This window comes from Amblyomma mixtum, chromosome 5 (assembly GCF_055824585.1).
Source record: "Amblyomma mixtum isolate Tamu chromosome 5, ASM5582458v1, whole genome shotgun sequence".
NCBI classification, from domain to species: Eukaryota; Metazoa; Arthropoda; class Arachnida; order Ixodida; family Ixodidae; genus Amblyomma; species Amblyomma mixtum.
The window spans coordinates 186,940,777-186,963,463 of record NC_143016.1 but is presented as its reverse complement, the minus strand read 5'-3'; the positions used below and the strand labels follow the sequence as shown (position 1 = coordinate 186,963,463).

The 22,687-nt window shown below is 45.5% G+C and overlaps 1 pseudogene; it reads right to left on the bottom strand.

The window, feature by feature from the left end:
- Nucleotides 1-427: 427 nt before the first annotated feature.
- On the bottom strand, nt 428-21,316 carry LOC149345145 (uncharacterized; annotated as a pseudogene).
- Between the last annotated feature and the right edge of the window lie 1,371 nt (nt 21,317-22,687).

Here is a 22,687-nt window from a genome sequence, read left to right as displayed (position 1 = left end):
CTTTCTTTTCGGCTGCTGCTAGGCCGCACTGCTGGCTGCCAGAAATCACGGAGTCTGCGTTACGTCATGTGCAAGTCATGTTTCACGTCACTCAGTCCTGTGTCGTCGTAAGAGAATCCCAAGTTTGAACCAGAGCGGCGGGAAAAACTTTTTCAACTTCGAATCCAAATTTCTTAGAAATAAATGCATCTTTCGCTGCCGGCCAAGTGGCAACAAAGCCATCAAATGCCGAACTATCGGATTTTGCTTTAAAAAAATATTAATAGAGCTCTCCTCATTGTCCCTTTAAAGACATGTGCAGTTGGTCGAGACTGTGGAGTGAACTGTGAGCCATGAAAAAAGCCCTAGTGGCTTTTGGCGCCTCGAACATTTTGTTCAATGCTACGGCTTAATTTGTGCCCACGTTTTGTCTTCCTGGTGAATGCGGTTACTGGACGCCCAGGTGGAACACGCCTTGAGCCTCTTGGTAAGCCAGGGCGGCGTCTTGCTAGGCTGGTTGGTTGCACTTTGATTACTCTGCCACGCCTCCTATCTACTGCTGAAGAGATCTTCAGCTTCAGCAGTAGAGCATGTGAAGCCCTGCTTGTGTTCACGTGTTTGAGCTGGGCTGTGACTGCATCCAGCAGAGCAGCATACACATCACTGTCCTCAGCCAGTTTGTGTACACGTCGCAGCTCCTTTTCTAGGGCGCAGTACTTGGCCTCCATGTCCTGCAATTGATATTTAATGAAAATAATTATGATATGGTGAGAATACCTCTACAGGTATGCTGATTCAGTGAATCATGCATAGCATTTTGATATGTTGTGTACATAGTTCTGTACAAAACAGAAAGCTGATGTGTACAGTTTTTGTGCTGTGCACCATATTATGCAAACTACACTTCATCTCACAAGATGTTTGCAGCACTGTGAAAAGCAGCAATACCCTGACCCTTTCAGGAACATACGTGCCTATTATTGTGGCCTGGGCCAAGAGGACCACAATTGCCTATTATAGTGTGCATGATCCTGATTGATCCAGGGAACCGCTGCCTTTCACAGTGCTGCAAACATCTAGTGAGACAAAGTATAGGAATGACCTGAATGTTCTTTCTTTTATTGGTCGCATGTTTTCTTTTTTTCTCACTTTGGGCATCATCATTTTTAGCACCACTGTTTCTCTTATCATTCCACTTGGAAAGATCAAGCTGGGGAGGCATTTCGCCTAGGTTGTAATGCCACTTTTCACATAATTTTGGTAAGGGCTGCATTTTGAGACCATGGGGAAACACATAAAGCACAAAAAATCCTTCAGATCTTCCTGGTAAAGAAGTGCAGATATTGTTGTGTGGATACACCCTCTATAACAATGACAGATAAGAAATCGAATTTTGGATAATTTATGTGTTTATTTCTCAACCTGACTTTGGCACTTTCATGGCTGTGACTGGCACCCTTCTAGTTGTTAGTCCAACCATTGTGCTACCCTCAGTTTAGTGCATTATTTTTTAACGTGATAGTTTTAAAAGCCCTGTTTTGCAGAAAAACCTATCATTGCGAGCCTTAAGAGCAAAAATCAGAAGCATAACTCTCCTACAAGTGGTAGTTAGGTGACATGGTCATGCACTGATCGATTTCTGAGCTGCATGAAGTCACAACACAGCATGGCAGAAGCTGCCAACTAGGACTTGTCATTCAAGACTAGGAGGTGAGATGGCAATTGAGAGCTCCAGGACCCCTCGGCGAAGAGTAAGGCACGCTACTCCTAGGCCACAGAGGCACATCCATGTGGCTTGGTCAAAGCAGTGGATTACACGTATCTATGCGGGTAGTTTTTACATAATTTGGTAACTTATGACTGTATGCTAATGAATATGTGCGAGATATAAGATGCATATGTGAAGGAATTATTAATTAAACAACCTGCAAGAGAAGCCACAGAGAGGAGCTGTTAGCGCTACGCTATTGCATCATAGCCTTAAAGGCAGATCTTAACTGCCCCCCCCCCCCACTCTGTTTATTTATTTAAATATATGTAAATAAGATAGTTCATCTCTATAAAAATGCCCATTATGTAATGTACGCTGATGGCACTAGTTTATTCTTTTAAAATAACAATTGTGAGGATTTAACTAATCAAGCTAATGACACATTGTACAAAACAAATTCATGGACTCAAAGCAATAGTTTAAAACTTGGCCTTAATAAAACCAAAGCTGTCCTATTTCACTCCTGTCACAGGTATACTGAGCTACTAAAGCAACGTGATGCATGAGACGAAGTAGAAGAAATGGGACGACACACAGCCCTCCTGTTGGCATACAAAACGGTTATGCTGTGTCCTTTGTTCTGAGTGGCGGAAACAGGCATGTTTCTACAGGCTTTGCCTTGCTGTCCACTGCAGCCTTGTAAGAAATGAGCAACACCAATTCCGGCTTCATCTACTATCTAATAATCTACAGTATATAATAGAACCTGTTCACATTCCCTTTTTTTCTTTTAGAATATTCTTAGTAGCCAGGAAATGAACTCGGCCATATTATTCTCACGATGATGACATTCTGATGGTCATAAAGCTAAAAAAATTGATATGCTGCTACAATTGCTCATTACAGTAGTTGAGAGGATTAATACTGAACTGTACCTGAGGCTTCTCATTCCGCTCTGGAAGTGGCCCTGGTGGAGATTTCGGCAGCCGGCACACATCTTCCATTGCCTCATCGCTGCATGTGGACGTGGAAGCTTCTGGAATCGCATCAACACAGCCTGCTGACATCATCGGAAGGAAAAACTCTAGCTGCGGGCAGCGGTCTCCCAACGCCAAGTGTCCAAGCTGTCGGCGATCTTCAGGGGTCAGCTCTGGGCGGTTTGGGAAAAAGCCACCGCAGGCTTTCTGCACAGCAGCCTGGTGCTTGCAAAAAGCACCTTGGCTGCCTATCCAGCAGCTGCAGGTGCCAATGCCGGCGTCCACTTCGTAGGAGCCTGTGCCAGAAGAACAAGGCACACTATACAAAGTGCCATCTAGCTGGACTATTGACTGGGCAAAATCACTGGGCAGCTTCTGCAGCAGGTGCTGAAATGCAACACGGTGAGAGGCATCTCGATTGTGAGCATGCCTTAGCAGCCGTGCCTCCAAGTAGCTCTCCCATGTTGTGATGGTGAAGTCGACTGGGGCTACTGCATTGTATGCCTTTGTGCGGCAGAGAATGCGGATGGACGCCTCGGAATAGTTGTTTGTATTGTGCCCCCTAGTCATTGTGCCTGCACGGTGAAGGAGCACCCATTCTTGCTCACTGTTAAGAAAGGTATTCACCCTCTTCACAAAAGCTTCATGCTTCAAACAGCGGAGTTCTTCCTTTGCTTTCTGGAGCTGCTCTGCTGTTTTCGCGTACCGAATCTGAAACCGGAACACAAAAAAGTATATCAATCAATCAATCAATCAATCAATCAATCAATCAATCAATCAATCAATCAATCAATCAATCAATCAATCAATCAATCAATCAATCAATCAATCAATCAATCAATCGCCTTTATTTCCTTTGGGAAGGAGGAGCACGGGACTAAAAGCTCGGAGAGCTTGACGAGGACCCGACCACTTACTAGTCAGCAAACAGCAAGATGACGGCCAGTCATACATCGAAGTTCCAAAATAGACAAGTATCAAAGAGTATGCAGCAATACACACTGAAAGTGGCAAATGCAAAAGAAACACAAACAAAAATGCTGGTGCAAATAATTAACTGTATAAAAAGAAGCTGTTGCGAACAAAATGGAATTCTTATTTTAGTTCTGCAAAAAAACAAGTTGGCAAAAGCGTTTGACGATATCGTTTGGTTACAGGTAGGATCAAACTCCACTCGGTTTAGTAAATTTATGATGAACTCACTTGTGAATAAAATGTCTTTACCCCAAACAGGGCTAGACTGATCAGGCAAGCAATTTCCTGTCATATGAACACACTTAATGCTTAAATATTCATAAAAGGTTTCTGAGGGCTACATCAATTTAAACTGCGAAGAAAAAATTTTCTTAGAAATCTGATTGATGGCACCACATGTCACAAACTGCACAAATTTGTGTGGGCAAGAAAAAAGGAGAATAATAGTGCCCAGTCTGCACCGCCTAAGCCACAATGGGCTTTGTGACAAACTGTAGTCGGATACAGCTCAAGAACACAGTGGCAAACACCCCTCAAAGGAAGTCCTTAATAGCAATGACCGATTATTGTTACGTCACTGTTAATCCCATTTGATGGGCCCATCTGCCATTCACCTGTGATTTCAAGCTACGTAAGCACCCGCACTCTATGCCATTCGGCAGAGGGCCTCCTTTGAAGGGCATTTTTCGTTGCATTCTTGAGCTGTATCCAACTATAGGTAACTTGCATTCGTGAAGAATAGTTGGTCTGAAACCGTAAATAAATGAAACATTTTGAAAATGAAGCAATTCATGCTTTGCAAGTCAATGCGATCCACAGAGAGGCGGTGAGAGGCAACACTGTGCATTATTTTACAGGAGCATTTTCTTTCCCTACAGGTGCTTCCACACATAATTCCTATCTGTTCTCTTAGGTTTGCTGCAATACTAGCTGCGCCTTTTCAGTTCATTATTATGAGGCATGCCACAAGGTTTAAATGGGCGGAATGCAAGGACGCAATACAACAGAAATGGCGTTGCTTTGTATACTACTGGGAACCTGAAGAGTTGTTATTTTCGTGACAGAATGAAAAATAATTTCTTAAAGTGTTATTGTGGTCTAGATTTTATGAAATAATGAAAGGAAGATATTTATTGTTTTAGTCATCTGTCTTTCTTCCATTGTATGGGACCCATAAGTCTGTTTTGAGGGCGTCTTCATATATTTAAGTTTGATGGCGAGTAAAAAAAAAAACTACTGTTTGGCGCTGCCTGATCTCCATCCAGTTCAATGGCCATTGAATCAAGTGGCAATTACACTGCCAACAGGAAGTGGCATAATTTTGCTTTATTAGTTCAAAAGCATTAATTGACTAGCAAATTTGTCTAATGCTTATATATCCACCTGCTGTGTTTCCACACAAAAAAATAAACAAATGGCGAAACATTACAGCGGAGCAGATTCAAACCCGGGAATTTCTCTTGAGAAGTGATTATGAAACGCCATGGCTCATGGAACGCCGATGGCCCCTCATGCACACCAGAACACACTCTCGCACTGTGCACTTCACATCGTCATCTCCATCAATCTGTCCACAAAAGCTTTTTACGTCCTACTCATTCTTGTTCTGTCCATGCGCTATTTTTGTTGACATGTATTACCAACAAGCCCAAACTACCACCATAATAACTCGGTTTAAGTATGTTAAAACCATATCACTTTTTTTTTACCACTGGTAAGCTACACAGAATTCTTTTCATGCCATTGTATGTTTATGTCAAGATGTGTACTATAGATGTCAGGCTTTGAAATGTAACTTACTTTGTTGGTAAAAACAAACGAATGGCTAGTGCTGTGCGCTAATTTGGATGCAGAAGAGGTACCCAGTGCTGAAAAATAACTAAAACTAACTTCAGACTCGTGACGTAGCACTGCAAAGGACTCCGTGACGACTGTTATACGAGCGAATGGCGATGTTTCCTAGCCTTAGAGATCTACTATAACAGAATAGGTCTTTACGTCTCTCAGTATCCTTGTGAAAATGGCCATGACAGCGATCTGTCTAATTTTTATTTGTCTATCCTAGCTTTTAAAAGCTATGATATTGATGAGGGCAGTCACTTTGTCATTGATATACAGCGATATATTTATTAATGCAACCAAATTTTGTTTTCTCCTCAGCATCCCTTTCGTAGCATTTTCTTAGTTTGAAGGTCATGCAATGCTCCAGCCAAAGAAAGCTTGTTTTGTGTATAGAGTGTGTGTCTTTTTTGTTTGTAGAATGTGTTTTAAGAAGTCGGTCAAATGAAAGCTTTTGCGTTACCTGCTGGAAAGCCCTCATGAAGTGACGCCGGTCATCTTTTTGGCACATGGTTTTGCGCAGAGGTCAGCCAACGCCGCTCGGCCTGCAAAAGTACCTTGGTATTATTTTTCGCAAGTCTATTTCATCATCAAGGCTGCCCAGAGACTGGAAAATGGCAAAGATCATACCTATTCATAAATCAGGGGACACTACCTCACCCTCAAACTATAGGCCAATCTCTCTTACAAGTACATCATGTAAAATTTTGGAACACATAATTTCGAAGCATATAACCTCATTCCTGGAGCGCAATAGTATATTGACACCCCATCAGCATGGATTCCGACGCTGGTTATCAACCGTTACTGAACTAACAGATGTTGTACACGATCTAACACTTAATATTAATAACTGTAGCCAGACAGACATAATATTGCTCGATTTTTCAAAGGCATTCGACTCTGTATCACACAATAAGTTGCTAGGAAAACTAAAAACGGTTATCGGGGAAGGCGACTTACTATCTTGGTTAGAAGATTTTTTGTCAAATCGGTCTCAGTTTGTGGTTTTTGAGTATGTTTCATCCAAAACAGTTCCAGTAACGTCGGGCGTTCCTCAGGGATCAGTCCTTGGTCCATTGTTATTTCTGCTCTTCATCAATGACATAACTATTGACAATGATTGCAACATTAAGCTCTTCGCAGAATACTGCATTCTTTACAAAACTATTAACAACCGCGAAGACCATCTGTCGTTAAACAGTTCTCTAAAAAAAATAACAGAATGGTGTAACACGTGGCTAATGACAATAAACACTAAAAAATCCGTTTGTATGACAGTAACAAGAAAAAAATTCCCGTTTTGCTTTTCTTACTCTGTAAACGGCGTTCCATTAGCGAAAACTAAACACCATAAATATCTAGGTATTACGCTGTCTTCTGACCTGAGGTGGGACTCTCACATTGCTAACATCACGTCTACTGCTTTACGGAAACTTCTCTTTATTAGGAGACGCTTGCGGTCCGCACCAGTATCTTCTAAACTCCTGGCCTACAAAACCCTTGTAAGGCCAGTCTTAGAATACGCGAACATAGTCTGGTTCCCCCAATCAATAACTAACATCACAAAACTTGAGGCTATACAACGCAAAGCCCTACGAATAATTCACAATAAATACAAGCGCACAGATTCCCCAACATTGCTTGCAGCTTCATCCGGTCTCCAAACATTATCCGCAAGAGCAAAACAAGCGCGCTTAAAATTTTTGTTTCAATTATTGCACGAGCAGTACAGGATAGATGTGAAAACATACGTGACGTACTCACAATCGCCACCTTCACGGCACAAACATACGAACACACTAACCGAGTATGTGTGCCATAATGACACGTTTAAGCATTCCTTTTTCCCTCTCTCCATTAGTGAATGGAATCGCTTGGATCGTAACATAACCTGCACTCAATCCTTATCATCGTTATTGTCACAGATAGAGCATTTGTCGTAATGCACAGTGGCGATGCAGCAACCGTGACTGCAAATCTAGGCAAGAAGACAACCCCTTCTCTTGTCATGTATGCGATTTTGAGTGCATTTTGAAATTGTGCCTACCATTGTCGAAGATCTGTTCTGTATATCCTTTTGCTATGGCTAATTCACTTTTCCCTACCTTTGCTTTTATGCCATGTTTGCTGCCTTTGAATAATATGTTTATATTTGTTTTTTGCACTGTACTAATTGCCCCTGCTATGGTCTTGCAATAAGACCAGCAGTATTGTAAATAAATAAATAAATAAATAAAACGCGGAAATGGCAGAGTAGCTGCCGTGCGCTGGGCCATGTTGCGTGCAACGCATCTTTTTCGGGCCTGGAATTGTCCGTCATGAACAAAGCTGGAGCCTGTAAAGAGAACCAAAATCCACCAAAAGTATGAACCAACATGCTGATGCACTCAGATGCAAAACTGCATTACAACATCATGTCCATAATGGTTAACTTGCTTCCCTGTTTTTTTTTCATGAAGAATTTGAGGGACAGTCAAGCTCCATATTTCCATACAGTGTTAATGGCTCCCGTCTGTAGCTCCCCTTGTGGATCCTCGTTCATGTACATGCAGTTATTTGCTAATCCTTTAATTCCTGCTTTTGTTATTTTGCACATGCTCTTTAGCATGCATTTGTGAGCTGTCACATTTCATGAAAGACCACGTGATGTGATGCCCTGATTTAACCATGCCATACGAACCTGCCTGCCTAGAGCAGCTTGTCTGATTTGGGAGCCAAGGCTTCCGGGTTGAATTCCCATTTTACCCTTTCATCTGAGTTTGCAGCTCCTGCCAGTTTTACCATGTTGTGGTCATGTGACATTACACTACCTGCAAACCAATCGATAACAGGCCATGTCACCTGCCATCTACCCACCTCCCAGAAGCATGCCCATGATTTTTCGCTCACAACACTGACCAGATTTTCACAGGATGGGGCTGTCAAATAGATATGCTGGCCATACTATTGCAAGAGAATTGGAAAAAAAAATGTATGCCTACTTTTGGCATGTGCATGTGCATCTGGATGACAGGTTGGTAAATAGAACAGGCACCAATAACTCAAGCTTACAACATTGCAGTGTGGCATATAGAAATTTTGTAGACATTAACACCAAAGCTAACCAGCACTTTGATACTTTAGACGTGTATACAAAGGCAGTGAGTACTGTTACCAATTAACTCAGATTTTGCGGAGGTTGTTAAACATACGAGGGGGGACCCAAAAGAAACCGGATTTTTTGTATAAAAACGTTATTTTTTAACTCTTGCACAAAATTCCTTCAGTCACCCTCAAAGTACTCTCCATAAAATGCGATGTACTTGTCAAGTCTTTTTTCCCACTGTTTGAAGCATCTCTGGAACTCTTCAACTCTGATATCGTCCAGTGCCCTTTGCGAAGCTGTTTGTACGGCCTCCACATCCCCAAAACGCTTCCCTTTTAGACTTTTCTTCATTCTCAGAAAGAGAAAAAGTCGCACGGGGCTGGGTCTGGTGAACAGGGAGGGTGCGGAACGACAGTCGATCCACGGGAGGCCAAATAGTGGGTCACTCGTAAGGCCGTGTGTGCGGGGGCGTTGTCGTGATGAAGGAACCAGTCACCTGATCGCCAACGTTCCTTGCGTTTCCTCCGCACATCCTCTCGCAGACGTCTTAAAACTTCGAAATAAAAGTGCTGGTTAACAGTCTGGCCAGGGGGAACAAATTCTTGGTGCACAATTCCACGAACATCACAAAAGACAATGATCATTGCCTTCACATTCGACTCCAACTGCCTTGCTTTTTTTTTTGGTCTCGGAGAGTTGGGAGACTTCCACTGGCTTGACGCTTGCTTAGTTTCTGGGTCATACCCCTAACACCAACTCTCATCACCTGTAGTGACTTTAGTCAAGAAGTTTGGATCACTTTCAATCTCTTTTTTTTAATCCCTACTCAAATTTAATCGAATGTTCTTTTGATCCTGTGTGAGAATGCGAGGAAGAAATTTAGCGGAAACACGTCTCATTTGCAACTGCTCAGTCAAAATTCGCTGACGGGAGCTCCAACTCACCCCTGTCTCTTTTGAAATCTGGTCGATCGTGAAACGACTATCTTTGTTCATTTTTTTACTGAATTTGCAACGTTTTCATCGTTTCGAGACGTTGAAGGACGCCCAGAACGAGCATGGTCTTAGACACTCATCTCACCACATTTCAAGCGCCTAAACCACTCGAAAACTTGTGTGCGGCTCATAGCATCCTCTTTAAAAGCGTGTTGCAACATTTGGTAAGCTTCCGTTGCCGATTTTTCAACCAGGAAACAAAACTTCAAACACACTCTCTGTTCTTTTAAATTTGCCATAAAGATTTCGCAGGCGGAACAAAATAACAGCAAGCGAAACACGACACTACGCTCATATTTTTGCCTGAAAATTTATGCCGTCTGCACAGTTGTTTCGTGAAGGTCTCTACTAACCCCATCTAGCGGTAGAACTCTCTACTACGTCTACGAATGGCGGCGCGCTCTCAGTCCGGTTTCTTTTGGGTCCCCCCTCGTATATCTGGGTAGTCCCCATTCCAAACATTGTCTTGTCAGAATGATCACATTTTTTATCAAGGATAGGCCTTATATATTCAAGAACATATCCCACTGCACAAAATGTTCGTTTCATACCTATGTGACCTGTAACAGCAGGCAGTGGAGAAGGCGTACTGTACTCCAAAGAAAAAGGAAGCATTCTGTGCTCGTGGAAGGATAGCGAAAAGATGTATATGCAGCTAATTATGCACATGCTGAAAAGTAAGCTAAGCATTCGTGTAGAATCAAGAAGCCCTGATTCAGCAATAATTTGCAGCAATTCCTAGGAGTAAAGCAAGAACAAGTTGGTGGAATAGCTAGAAGCATGTTTTCCTTTGCACTGTTTCCTTATTGAACTTCTGCGGTGGAAACATACTTTGCAAGAGAGAAAGCAGTCAAGAAAGTGCATAGTTTAGCTTTGAACTAAAAAGAATGCAAACTTGGACTTGCAGCTGTTTGTCTGTTTTGTGTACTGGCCCTTATCCTAATCTTGCTTTCCAAAAAAGTTGGTAGCTGTTCTCCTGACATGTTTCAATTCTTTTTAAATTCTTATAAGCGAGTATACCTGAAGATTACTACAAAACACTGCCCATCTTTTGCAATGGGTTTTACAAACCCAACTTCTGCAGGTGTATATGTTTCTATACATGATACCGTACCATTCCATCACCACTATCAAAGTTCCTGATAATAATAAAGTTATCTGCACTTAATGAGGAATGTTCAGAAAAGAAACTGAAGGTCTTCACAACACAGCATGATTAACAGTTGAGTCATATCCGACTTTTCGTGACCCTATAAACCAAATCACGCCGAGCTTTCTGGGCTCCCACTATCTTTCCAATATCGCTTAGATTCATCTGCAATGCCTCGAGGATGCCATCTAACCATCACTTTTGCTGCCTACCCCCTTCTCCTGTGTTCCTCAATCTTTCCCAGCATCAAAGTTTTCTCCAGCGACTGCCTCTCTTCACATCAGCTTTAACTTTAGAATTTGACCTTCCAGTGAGCAGTTAGGGTCACTCGACTGATTTGTCTTCTGGCAGTCCAAGCAACTCTCACGAGTATCCACCAGCAGCACAATTCAAAAGCGTCAATTCTTCAGCGGTCAGCCTTCTTCACAGTCCAACTCTCGCATCCATACATTACAACAGAAAAAAACCATAGCACAAATTATCTGTATCTTTGTTGGCAGTGTGATGCCTTCACTAGGAGGTCAAGCATGATTGACACTAATATTTAAAATGAGTTGTGGGAAGTTTAAGAAAGCAAAGCAAGGCTCACTGAAGTACCATTGCTAAGCCATTCACACTAGCAGTAGCTTTGTTATGCTGCTAGTCACTGTTGCTGTGACTGCCCCAAGGCACTGACCAGTGTCAATCACCCAGTACAAAATTTTTTTAAAAATGAACCTTATTTGTATTTGCTTATAATTAAATAAAGCAACATACCGGGCTGGTTCCAAAACATGTTGGATATTGGTGCTTCAACAGCTGGAAGGCCTGCTCGTATCCCAGCGTTGTTTGCGAGCTGTGTATCAGAACTGCTATTGGTATAGCTCCAGCTTTTGTTGCTGTCAACAGCACCGTTATGGTGCTCCTGGTTTCATCACATGACGATGTGGAGTCTACAAATATAATATCTTGAGCTGACTCCAGCTGTTGGGCTCGACGCATGATGGGTGTCACTACAAGTACTGCCCAACTGTCATCTGTGACACTTGTGAAGGTGACGTCCACTCCTGCAAAGCAAACAAGCATACCATTCAACAGGCAGGACAAGAATGGCATAAAAAGAGGCTTGTTTAGCATACGTCAATTTTTCAATTTCTCCTTACGCCCAATAAACAAGGTTCATAACATTTTTATGTATATCTACTACAGGCTGTGAACTACAACAGTAGGGCAGAACAAAATCTATGCTTGAAACACACAAATTTTCACAAGTTATGTTTGAGCAAGACCTTGTCACTAATTTTAACTCAACACTCGTCCTCCTGCAGGTGTTTCTACTGAGCGTAATGCAGCTCTGTCAAGAAAATTGTTTGTATTGCTGTAAATGTTCTTTTCACTTAATGCTGCTTTTGATAACGTACTGTTGTTCCAACATATTTTTTTAGATGTCTCCGCATAGCGCATTATCAAAGCAGTTTGACATTTCAGAAACAAAAAAATAGGAGGATGGTGTAAGCATTGTTTTAAGAGTAATGTGATAATGCCTTTAGCGGCGCTTTTTCATTCCACAAATTTTCGGCATCAAGAGACTGGCGCAAAGTTTGGCAAAGTGTTTGGAAAAAGTTGGTTTGGTTTTGGAGGGAAGCTGCAGTATCTTACAATGAACTGCGTACCATTGGTGGTACATATGTCATCAGTTAGGATCCCTATTTCAAACTAGCCTCAAAGTTGACTAGCAGAGCTAGGGACGCTAAATGGGAAGTGAAGTGATGTGACAATGCCTTGAGTGCAGCACAAAAGACAGTTCCATTGCAGTTTAGATATGAAATGGTGTATATTTTAGCCCACACCATTTTTCTCAATTCTGGGTTACAGCGATGCCTTTCTGACCTACCGAGCTGTATACGCTTAACGTAATATAATTTATTCTGTTGCAATGTCTTGACAGCGGACTAGTCTTTCACTGCTGTCTACCACAGCAAACATAAGCAACAAAGTGAACAACAAAGTTGTTTTCATGCAGTCTAAGAGAGGTTGTTCTTCACTCATGAAAATGACCGCTCTGGTGTGATACATGACTTGAGCCTCCGCATAACTTTTTCCTGACTTTCGGCAGCGCTTCACAGAGTCTTTACGTAAATCTTATCCAGCACCTTTTATCAGCAGTGAGATCAAGGAGCGGTAAAAGTTATTGAAAATAGTCACAGATTGATGTTGTGGATGGTGTAATGTTACCAACAGCAGTGACTCCAAAACCTGCACTTGCATATTAAGGCGGAAGCCTTTAATGCCTCATCGTTGTAAGCAGGAGCTGTCGACAGAAATGTCAAGCTTTTCAGTTGGTCGAAACGGTCGTGACGTCACAGTGCGCGAATTGCAAACGGGGTTAATTGTACTTTGGCTACTAACCATGCAACCAATTAAAGGGATCGTATAGTGATGCTCCAAGTAAGCTTGAGTTTAGTGAATTGCTTACTTAACCAATTAGTCTAACTAACCTTTCTAGTCAGACCAGATAAATAAATAAAACCGAGTAAGAAATTGCCCGAGCTTGGGAATCGAGCCCCGGTCTCCGGAGTCCGAGTCGAGCACGCTACCACTCCGGTATGCCAGCTCAATGGTTTGGATTGAACAAAGGAGCGTCTAGTGAATACGGTGTCTTCGTTCACTCCCATCTTCCTCCCATCCCGTTATAGTGGTGGTGGAAAACATTTATGTACAGGTATAATACAGGAGGTTATGCATGAGCTGACCCAGAGGGGGCCAGCCCTTACAAATACTAGGTGGAGGTCCCTAGTTCGGGACCCCAGTGGCATCGGCCGCCGCCCGGGCTCGCCCGACCAAGGCCCGTTGGGCCTGCAGGTCAGAGCAGCCGAGCAGGGTCGCCTCCCAGTCCTCCCGTGTTGGGTTGGGGTGAGGGGGGATAGCAGGGTTGGAGGGGCAGGCCCACACCATGTGGTAGATGTCCGAAGACTTCTCCGCACAGTGCGGATAGCTGCCCGAGAAAGAAGGGTCGAAGTGTTTCAGAGCTGCCGGGCACAGCAAAGTATTAGTATACGGGCGGAGCAGAAGCCGCTCCTCCGCCTTTGACAGACCTTTACACGGGCGGGGATAAAGACCATGGCCAGATTGATAGAGTAAAACGATGTCTTTGAAGGTGTAAGCTGGAATAAATTCGAGTCCCTTATCGTCAGGGTCGGAGGGGAATGTCCGGTGAGAGAGCGCGCGGGCGGCGGCGTCAGCTGCCTCATTTCCCTCAAGGCCCATGTGAGCGGGAGCACAAACGATACGCCGGTGCGCGGGGTCACCGGTGTAGACGCTGTTTTGAAGAATGCGGTAGGCTAGATACGGTACCCAGCCCTGCTCGACGTTCCGACATGCCCCTCGCGAGTCGGAAATAATTGTTTTTGAATTGGAATCAGATGCAGCCAACGCAATGGCGACCTCCTCCGCGTGTGTTATGTCACGGGCTCGGAAAGTAAGGCCGTTCACTAATTTGGATTGGTGCATGACTGCGGCTGTGTACAATCCCCCATGGTGGGGGCCTGAGGCATCCACGTAGAATACGCCGGGTTTCGATCCATAGTGGCGGGCCAGGGCTTCCGCCCGCGCCAGGCGCCGGCCATTATGGTCCTCACGGTTCCTGTTCGCGGCAAGAGGGCGCACGTGGAGGGCGCATCTCCAGTGGGATGGAATACGTACGCGCTCTTCCATGAGAGTGGTATGTTGGATGTGTAGTCGGGCAAGGAGGCGGCGACCCGACGATGTCTTCGAGAGACGTGTGTATTGGTTAGTCAAGTGGGCTTCCCGGAGCTCCCGAAATGTGTTGACCATGCCTAGCCTCAGGAGGCGCTTGTTGGAGGTGGTCACGGGGAGGCCTAGAGCCCGCTTAATAATTTTGCGGAGGATGACTTCGAGTGAATCCTCGTCTTGCTTCCGCTGGTGGAGGTATGGAGTCGAGTATAGAATTCGACTGGTTACAAATGCATGCGCCAGCCGCAAGGCGTCCTTACATCGTAACCCCCCGCGCTTGTTAGAAACCCGGCGGACCAAGCGGCCCACCTGGTCCCCCACCTGACGGAGTTTGGCCAATGTTGTTTCTGACCGTCTGTCTTGATGTATAAAGAGCCCCAGTACCCGGACTTCGATATTTTCAGGGATTGGACCGGTCTCGAGAGACAATGAAATTTTGGCTGTGCACTTTGGTGAGGGGCGTATGTGCACAAATTCAGACTTTTGGGTGGAGCATTGGAGGCCGCAGCGGCGAGCATAACGGTCCACTATGGTCGCCGCCTCCTGCAGGTTAGCCTCAATGTCTGCAAGGGAACCCTGCGTGGCCCACATGGTGATGTCATCAGCATACAGCGCATGCTGCACACCGGCGACAGCGTCCAGCTGGGCCGGTAGGCGCATCATAGCCAAATTGAATAAGAGGGGAGAGAGCACCGCGCCCTGGGGTGCACCCCTGGTTCCTAAATAAAAAGGGCCATGTTCTTTATCCTGGATCCGAATGTAAGATTGTCTGTCGGTTAAAAATTGCCGAATGTATTCAAAGGCATTTCTGCCGCAGTTAGTTTGAGAGAGGTGGGTGAGAATGATCTCGTGGGTAACGTTGTCGAATGCATCCTTCAAATCCAAGGCGAGTACGACCTTGTCATTGTGAGGGTATTCCACGGGGTCGAGGACAGCCCGATTGAGTTGTAGCAGGACATCTTGTGCAGATCTGTGTGGGCGAAACCCATACATGGTGTCTGCGAAGAGGTGTTTGGATTCCATGAACTCGGACAACCTGTCACGTACCATCGTCTCCATGAGTTCGCCCACAAGGAAGTCAGAGAGATGGGGCGGAGGTTGTCCGTGTTGATGGCCTTGCCAGCTTTAGGAATGAAGGTTACCAGGGCGGTCTTCCACTCGATGGGTAGTGGCACTTCCCCAAGCCAGATTGAGTCATCCCGTTACGGCGAGGTTTAGGTGTTCACCGAGATGTGACAGATACATTTCCTTTCCTCAAAAACCAATTTACCAACGAGCAAGGCGTATTTGTCAGCGTTTCAGATTGGTCCAAATTGTAGTGACGTCACCGCGCGCGAGTTTTGACGGGTGTCCACCGAAATATGTGAGACAGTTACTGCGCAACTTCCTTTCCTCAAATACAATTTTCGACTAGTGTCTACTGAGATATGTGAGACAGTTCGGGGGCCCAGTGGTACCGAGACAGACGCCACCGAGCCACGGGCCTGTACCTCGAAAGCCAGTGATTGCGCAGCCCACATCCAGGAGACCCAGGAGACGCAGTCACTCCGGAACGCTACACCCGAGAAAGAAGCCGGCCCTGCTAAAAAGGGTGAGTTGTCCGTCCAAGCAGCCTCCACTCCTACCTCTTTTCGAAACCCTACACCCCTATTACACCTCAAGAGGCGGTTAAACAGTACATACGTTCCGCTGAATTTCGCTCAGAAATCACTACCATAATAAACACTATAGTTGCTGAACAACTTGGAGCGATGCAGCAACAGCTCATACTAGCCCAGGCACAGTTGATACAGTCCATGGCTGACAGGATAGAAGCTACGATTAACACACGCTTGGAAAAACATGAAGCCGGCATCAACAAGCTTTTCGAACTTGTACCGCATCAGGAATTACCTCGCAAGCAGCGCGCGGTTCAACCCGCAGCTTCACTATCTCCAGACCAGCAACATGGCGCAGAACAATAGCACGCGAAAAGGTCGGCGGCGACGACAGTCCACTACACCAACAGAAACAATTATATGGCAGTGGAACTGTCGCAGCATACGCCGAAAACAAGCACAACTAGCCGCATATATAGCAAACTCCCCTAATCCCCCCATGTCATCGCTCTGCAAGAGACGGAAACAAAGCACATTCATATCCGCGGTTATCACACGGCAGCCCTTACACCACGTACGGCAATCCTGACACTCGCATCCATGCCGGTACTAGACCGCACACCGACAAACACCACAGACAGCAAGGGCACTCAATATACCGCGATAGAGCTCAGCTCACCAGGACACACATATGGCCTCACCATTATTAACATATACAGCAATCCTAAAGATAAAGGCAGAGTTATTCCGGGCATCCTGGGCTCCTTCCGTTCCTCAAAGCTCCTTGTGGTGGGTGATTTTAATGCACGTCACACGCACTGGGGATACACCTCGGATACCCCCAAAGGTAACCTGATTTCTACCGCAATGGCTGATTACAACCTTAGCCTGATCACAAACCCCACCGTACCCACTCGCATTGGCACAAGCGTCACCCGATCTCACATCGGCCACACCGAACATAACCGTTAAATCTCACACGGTGCTCCAAGACAGCCTTGGAGGTGACCACTTTCCAGTCTGCACTATTATAGCTTATGATTCCAAGATTTTCAACCCTCGTTCGCAGCTTCTCACTGACTGGGATAAATTGCGCTCATATTTGGCAGCTGATTCTACAGAACCCCGTACTGTTACTGACTGGACTGACCGTCTGGTGAAGGCCATCCAGGCGAACAGCAAAAGCATTAAAATACCCCTAAGGCACCGCAGATTGATCCGCATCTTGCTCATCTATGGGAGGCCCGACAGGGACTTCTCAAGCGCTGGCGTCACCAGCGACACAATCGGAAATTGAGACTCCGCATAGCCGCTCTCACTCGCGACGCAGAAGAATATGCGAACACGCTAGCCCGCTCAAACTGGGCAACATTTTGTAACGACCTCAAGGGTACATTAAGCACTAAACGCACGTGGTCCCTCCTACGTGCTCTCTTGGATCCAACAACCACTAAATCTCAGACACAACTAAACACACAACGTCTAATACAACTAGAGCTCCAAAAGGGCACCGACGTAATTGGCCAACTCCGGGACACTTATATACCCACATCTCTTCAGTCGGCAGATCCACCTAATCTACCCCCACCTAACCCAGAACTTGATGCCGACATCACCTTAAACGAAGTCCACCGAGCACTCTTCAGTATTCGCCGCTCTACGGCGCCGGGGCCGGATGGCATAACGTACAAGGCACTACTCAATCTGGACGATGTCTCCCTCCAGGAACTCACGGAGCTCTTTAATAACCACTGGCAAGCTGGGACGCTCCCATCAGCCTGGACCCATGCCAGCATGCGATTTATACCCAAACCGAGCAAACCCCTCACTCTTCAAAATTTGCGCCCAATCTCCTTAACGAGCTGTGTCGGCAAGCTCTTCGAGCATGTCATTCTCAATCGCCTGCAACCGTTTCTAGAAACAACAGGCTTTCTATCCAACGTTCAATTCGGCTTCCGCCCAAACATCTCGGCGCGAGACGTACTTCTTGCCCTTAAAGAGTCCCTCTTTTGCACCAGGCGCCGTACAGCCAGTACGCGAGCCATACTGGCCCTGGATATTCATAAGGCTTTCGACACAATAAGCCATGACCATATCCTCACAACATTAGCCACCACGGGATGCGGCACCCGCATATGGCAATATATTCGGGCCTTCCTTCAGGGACGCACGGCAGAACTCCACCTTGGGGATATTGCCTCCCAGCCTTTCCCCCTGCCTAACCGGGGTACCCCACAAGGGGCGGTTCTGTCACCTTTACTTTTTAACATTGCCCTAGCGCCACTGGCAAAGGCCCTTGCTGCTATCCCAGGGCTGCACATAGCCATATACGCAGATGATATAACCCTCTGGACAACGGGAGGATCCCTTGGAACAGCCCAGGATATCCTGCAATCTGCCATAGACATCACCACCACTCATTTAGCTAACACAGGCCTCCGTTGCTCTCCAAATAAATCGGAACTCCTGCAACTGAAGCCCCTCCCCAGTGACCCCCAGATCGAACTACACATGTACGGCAATCCAGTGCCCATTGTGCCTCAGGTGAAGATACTCGGCCTTCTCATTAGCAACACACTCGATGCAACCACCACCCTTCAGCTCTTGCAAAAACAGACCAAACAGATCGCTGCACTTATCAGGTGGGTGGCAGCACGCAATCATGGGCTGTCTGAACGGGAGACCCTCAATATGACAAATGCACTAATCATTAGCCGCATTATATACCACCTCCCATACCACATACTCACTCAGCGGCAAACACAACAGGCAGACATCCTAATACGCACGGCTGTCACCTCCGCCCTACGGCTTCCACGGACGGTTAGCACGAAAAGTCTCCTGGCCACTGGTACCCACAATACAGTGACCGAATTAATAGAGGCTCAACGCACCAACCAATTAGTCCGCCTGAGTCGCACAGAAACAGGACAACGCCTACTGCGACAGCTACGTCTCAATCCACCCATTCCCACCCCAACAAGTCCTACACCTTACATGGTCTCTCTGCGCACTCAGGATCACATATATCAGAAGCCCCTACCGCGCAACATGAGCGCTACTTTCCATCAGGGTAGGCGGCAGGCACGAGCGAGCTATTACACCAAAACATACAGCAACCGCTGCGATATCCTTTATGTCGACGCGGCACAAAATTCTAAACCAGGATATTTCACGGCAGTCGCAGCCTATGAAGACGGCACAGTGGGGGCCGCCGCCACTATCCGGACTAATTCGCCTGCAGAAGCGGAAGGAGCCGCCATCGCACTTTCTTTGGCCCACTCCACCATTGACAAAAACGTAACCGAAATTTGCACAGATTCCCAGGCCGCGTACCACCACTACCTAAAGGGCGTGGCGACGCCGGCAACACATCGTATTCTTGCCACAGTCACCTCTCTCGACCGAACGGTTACTCTGTCGTGGGTCCCTGGGCATGCCTCGATCCCCGGTAATGAGCGCGTTCATGCGCTGGCCCGAGAACTCTCCTCCCGGACCCCGGATGATCAGGCACCGAACCCTGCGAACGAGGCTACATCGGTCCTGTATACATATCATCAAATTACAACATTCTACAAACTCAGCCGCATGACACTGCCACCACCCCACAGTACCTTGTCGCCCTCATCCAGCGCCACATGGCGGCAATTACAGACAGGCTGTTTTATTTCCCCCCACCGTCTCTCATGCTTTCACCCCACCTTTCCTCCTTATTGTACCACCTGTGGCGTGCCCAGATCTACACTTTTCCACTACCTTTGGGAATGTCCTTCCCCAAAGGCAGTACTCCCCATCCCCAATCTCACTCATTCTTCCTGGGAGGCTGCTTTACGGACCGCTCAGCCCGCCGGCCAGAAATGGCTAGTGGATCGGGCTTTACGTGAAGCGCAAGCCCGTGGACTCCTGGACCAGTAGGGGACCACCCTGGAAGATTTTTTATTTTTTTTGGGGTGTAATAAAGTTGTTTCCATCCATCCAGTTAAGGCGTAATGTCCTTTGCTCAAATACAATTTTCATTTTATTCATTACGGCCCCCCTTTCTTCTTTCACTCACACTCCTCCCTTTCTGTACGGTGCGGCTCAGGTGTCCACCGAGATGACAGAAAATTACAGCCCAATTTCCTTTCCTCAAAAATCGTGGCGTTCAAAGGGCAACGCATCGCGCCGAACGGGTGGTGGCGTTCCTTGGACTCCGTGGCTGCGCTACAACACGCTGTCACGTTCCACTGCTAAAGGCGAAGCTTAAGCGTCATTAATTGGCAGTTAATGAATGCACCAACAAAATGTGCAGTGAACAATTGCGTAGCAGAATACAGCACTCAGGCTTTCGCCTTTCACCACTTTAGCCGCTAAAGTTTCTCGTAATTTTTTGCTTAGAGTTGTTCGACACTGCATCTGTTAGTGCCTTGTTTACATATGGTACTTCCATTATCGTGTCTTGCATTGGTTATTTTGTTTCCTTGATATATTTTAACCATTATAAGAATCCATGGTAGAATGAGAGAAAGAAGATGGCTGCACATTATGTAAGGCCACTGAACAAAGGTGGAGGGGAAGCCTCAGTTCCATTTCGACAAGAGGACTTGTCTTCGCTCAGGCAAGACACCTTGCCAAAACGTTAGCTCAGCTTGCGAACTGAGGCTCCCTCTCGGCCATTTCAGTGCCCTTTAACCATTATAACTATTATAAATACCGTTACATGAGCTTTTGGGTTTAAAAAGAAAAGTGATAAAGCCCAGATCACGTCTGAAGCCAAACAGTGTCCTCGTGTATTTTGCTGATAATAAACCTGAAATATTTGCACAGAAAATAATACTTTCTCACCCAACCTCCCAAAAATGAACGTGATGGTCTAGAATACACACACACAAAAAAGTGCGCCAAATCTTTCAAAAATAAAATAAAAAGTCCAACACTTAGTGATACTGTCCAGAACTGTTCAAAGGTTATAGTTTTGATATGTGATGGTGTGTACTTATTAAGACTGGTAGCCGAAACAAGCTTGAAAATTTCACAGAACGATGCTCGAGCTCGTCAAGTAATGCTGCTTACCCTGGGCTGAGTACTTGGGCTTGTTTTTTTGCAGCTTTATGGATGGATTGCCCTGTGGGCCATATTTCCTGCTCCGAAATTCCTGATGCCACCTATACACACTCCTGGGTGGTGGGTTCACCATTGAGTTTGCCTGTAAGGTGGGCCCATTGGGTTTTCTAGCAAGGATTCCCTCGTGGTGGCTTATAGCTTCAGCTGTTCCCATTCCTTCATCGAAATAGCTTTCAAAAACAGCCCTGGTTTCCTCGCTTGGTCGAAGAAGTCTAAGAGAGTCGGCTGATTGCAGGCCATGATTGTGATGTGATATCTTTACAACAGCCTGTAGAGGTGTTTCTCGGCACAAGAATGGATCATTTTTGTTTGTGTCGCGGTTGACTTTTTTAATTTTAATATTCAGCTTCGCTGGGCATGAAGTGCTGCGGCTTGATGCTTTGTCACGTGGATTATGTTGACATTTCCACACTTTGTGGAAGATCATCCTGCAAGAATAAAAAAAATGATATTGCACATTCTAGCAGTGCACAGGTGTATAGCCCATGTGTTGAACAGATTATACTTCGAGTCATTTTTATGAATAAGCTGGCTTGAAGAAGTTTCTTCACGGCTATAACAGGACTTTCCTTATATTTTACAAAGCAACTTCATTAACACTTCTTTTTGGGCAAGTTGGTTCATATTTGAAAACTTTAAAAGGGCGCAAACACACACGACCACAAAGTACAAGAGACGCTTGTGTCTCGTCTCTTGTACTTTGTGGTCGTGTGTGTTTGCGCCCTTTTAAAGTTTACAAAGCAAGCAAGCCAAATTCTTTGAAATCAGTCCGCAAAGTTTCTCATCATTACATCACTCATCACATATTGATATTTTGTCTCGAAATGTTTAAAACAAGCAGTGCACAACGCTATTGCATGCATGGACAGCTGGCGACTGTCTAGAAAGCAAGCCTTCAGTGGCGGCGTTGGAGTTACAGAAGTAGCAAGTGTACCCAAAGTCCAGCAAAGCCTACAGCTTGTCATCGAAGCTGTTGCGGAATTGGTGCTAGAGTGAAGATTCTTTTTTTTTTTATTTGGAACAATAATTTTACACCAATAGGATATGCACTAAGATTTTGGGCCCATAGCCAAGGGCTACTGTCGGGTCCATACAAAGTACAATACAATGCAACATAACTGCAGCACGCGATATTTATGGCCAGATGTGTTGGATATACCATGTAAAAATCGCGCATGTTCGTTTAAAAATGGAAGAATTTGATGAAGCCAATAATGCTCGGACTATGCACAGACGCTTGCTGCACCAACACCAGCCACTTGTGTGTATAGTGGCGAAGCCTACAACTTGTCATTGGAGCAGTGATGCTGGGGGAACAATTGACGTCCGCTTGATTAAGCATACGGTATATGATGTAAAAATCGGTTATGGAATTCGTTTAAAAAACATTCTGAAGAATTTGACCAAGGCAATAATTTATTAAATCCCCGATAGATTTTGGATCAACTCATTCTCCCCCCCCCTTATTTTTTAATGCATGCTCACCATGAACTGCATGGGCGATGGTACATTGAAAAACGGGACTGCTAAGACCAAAATG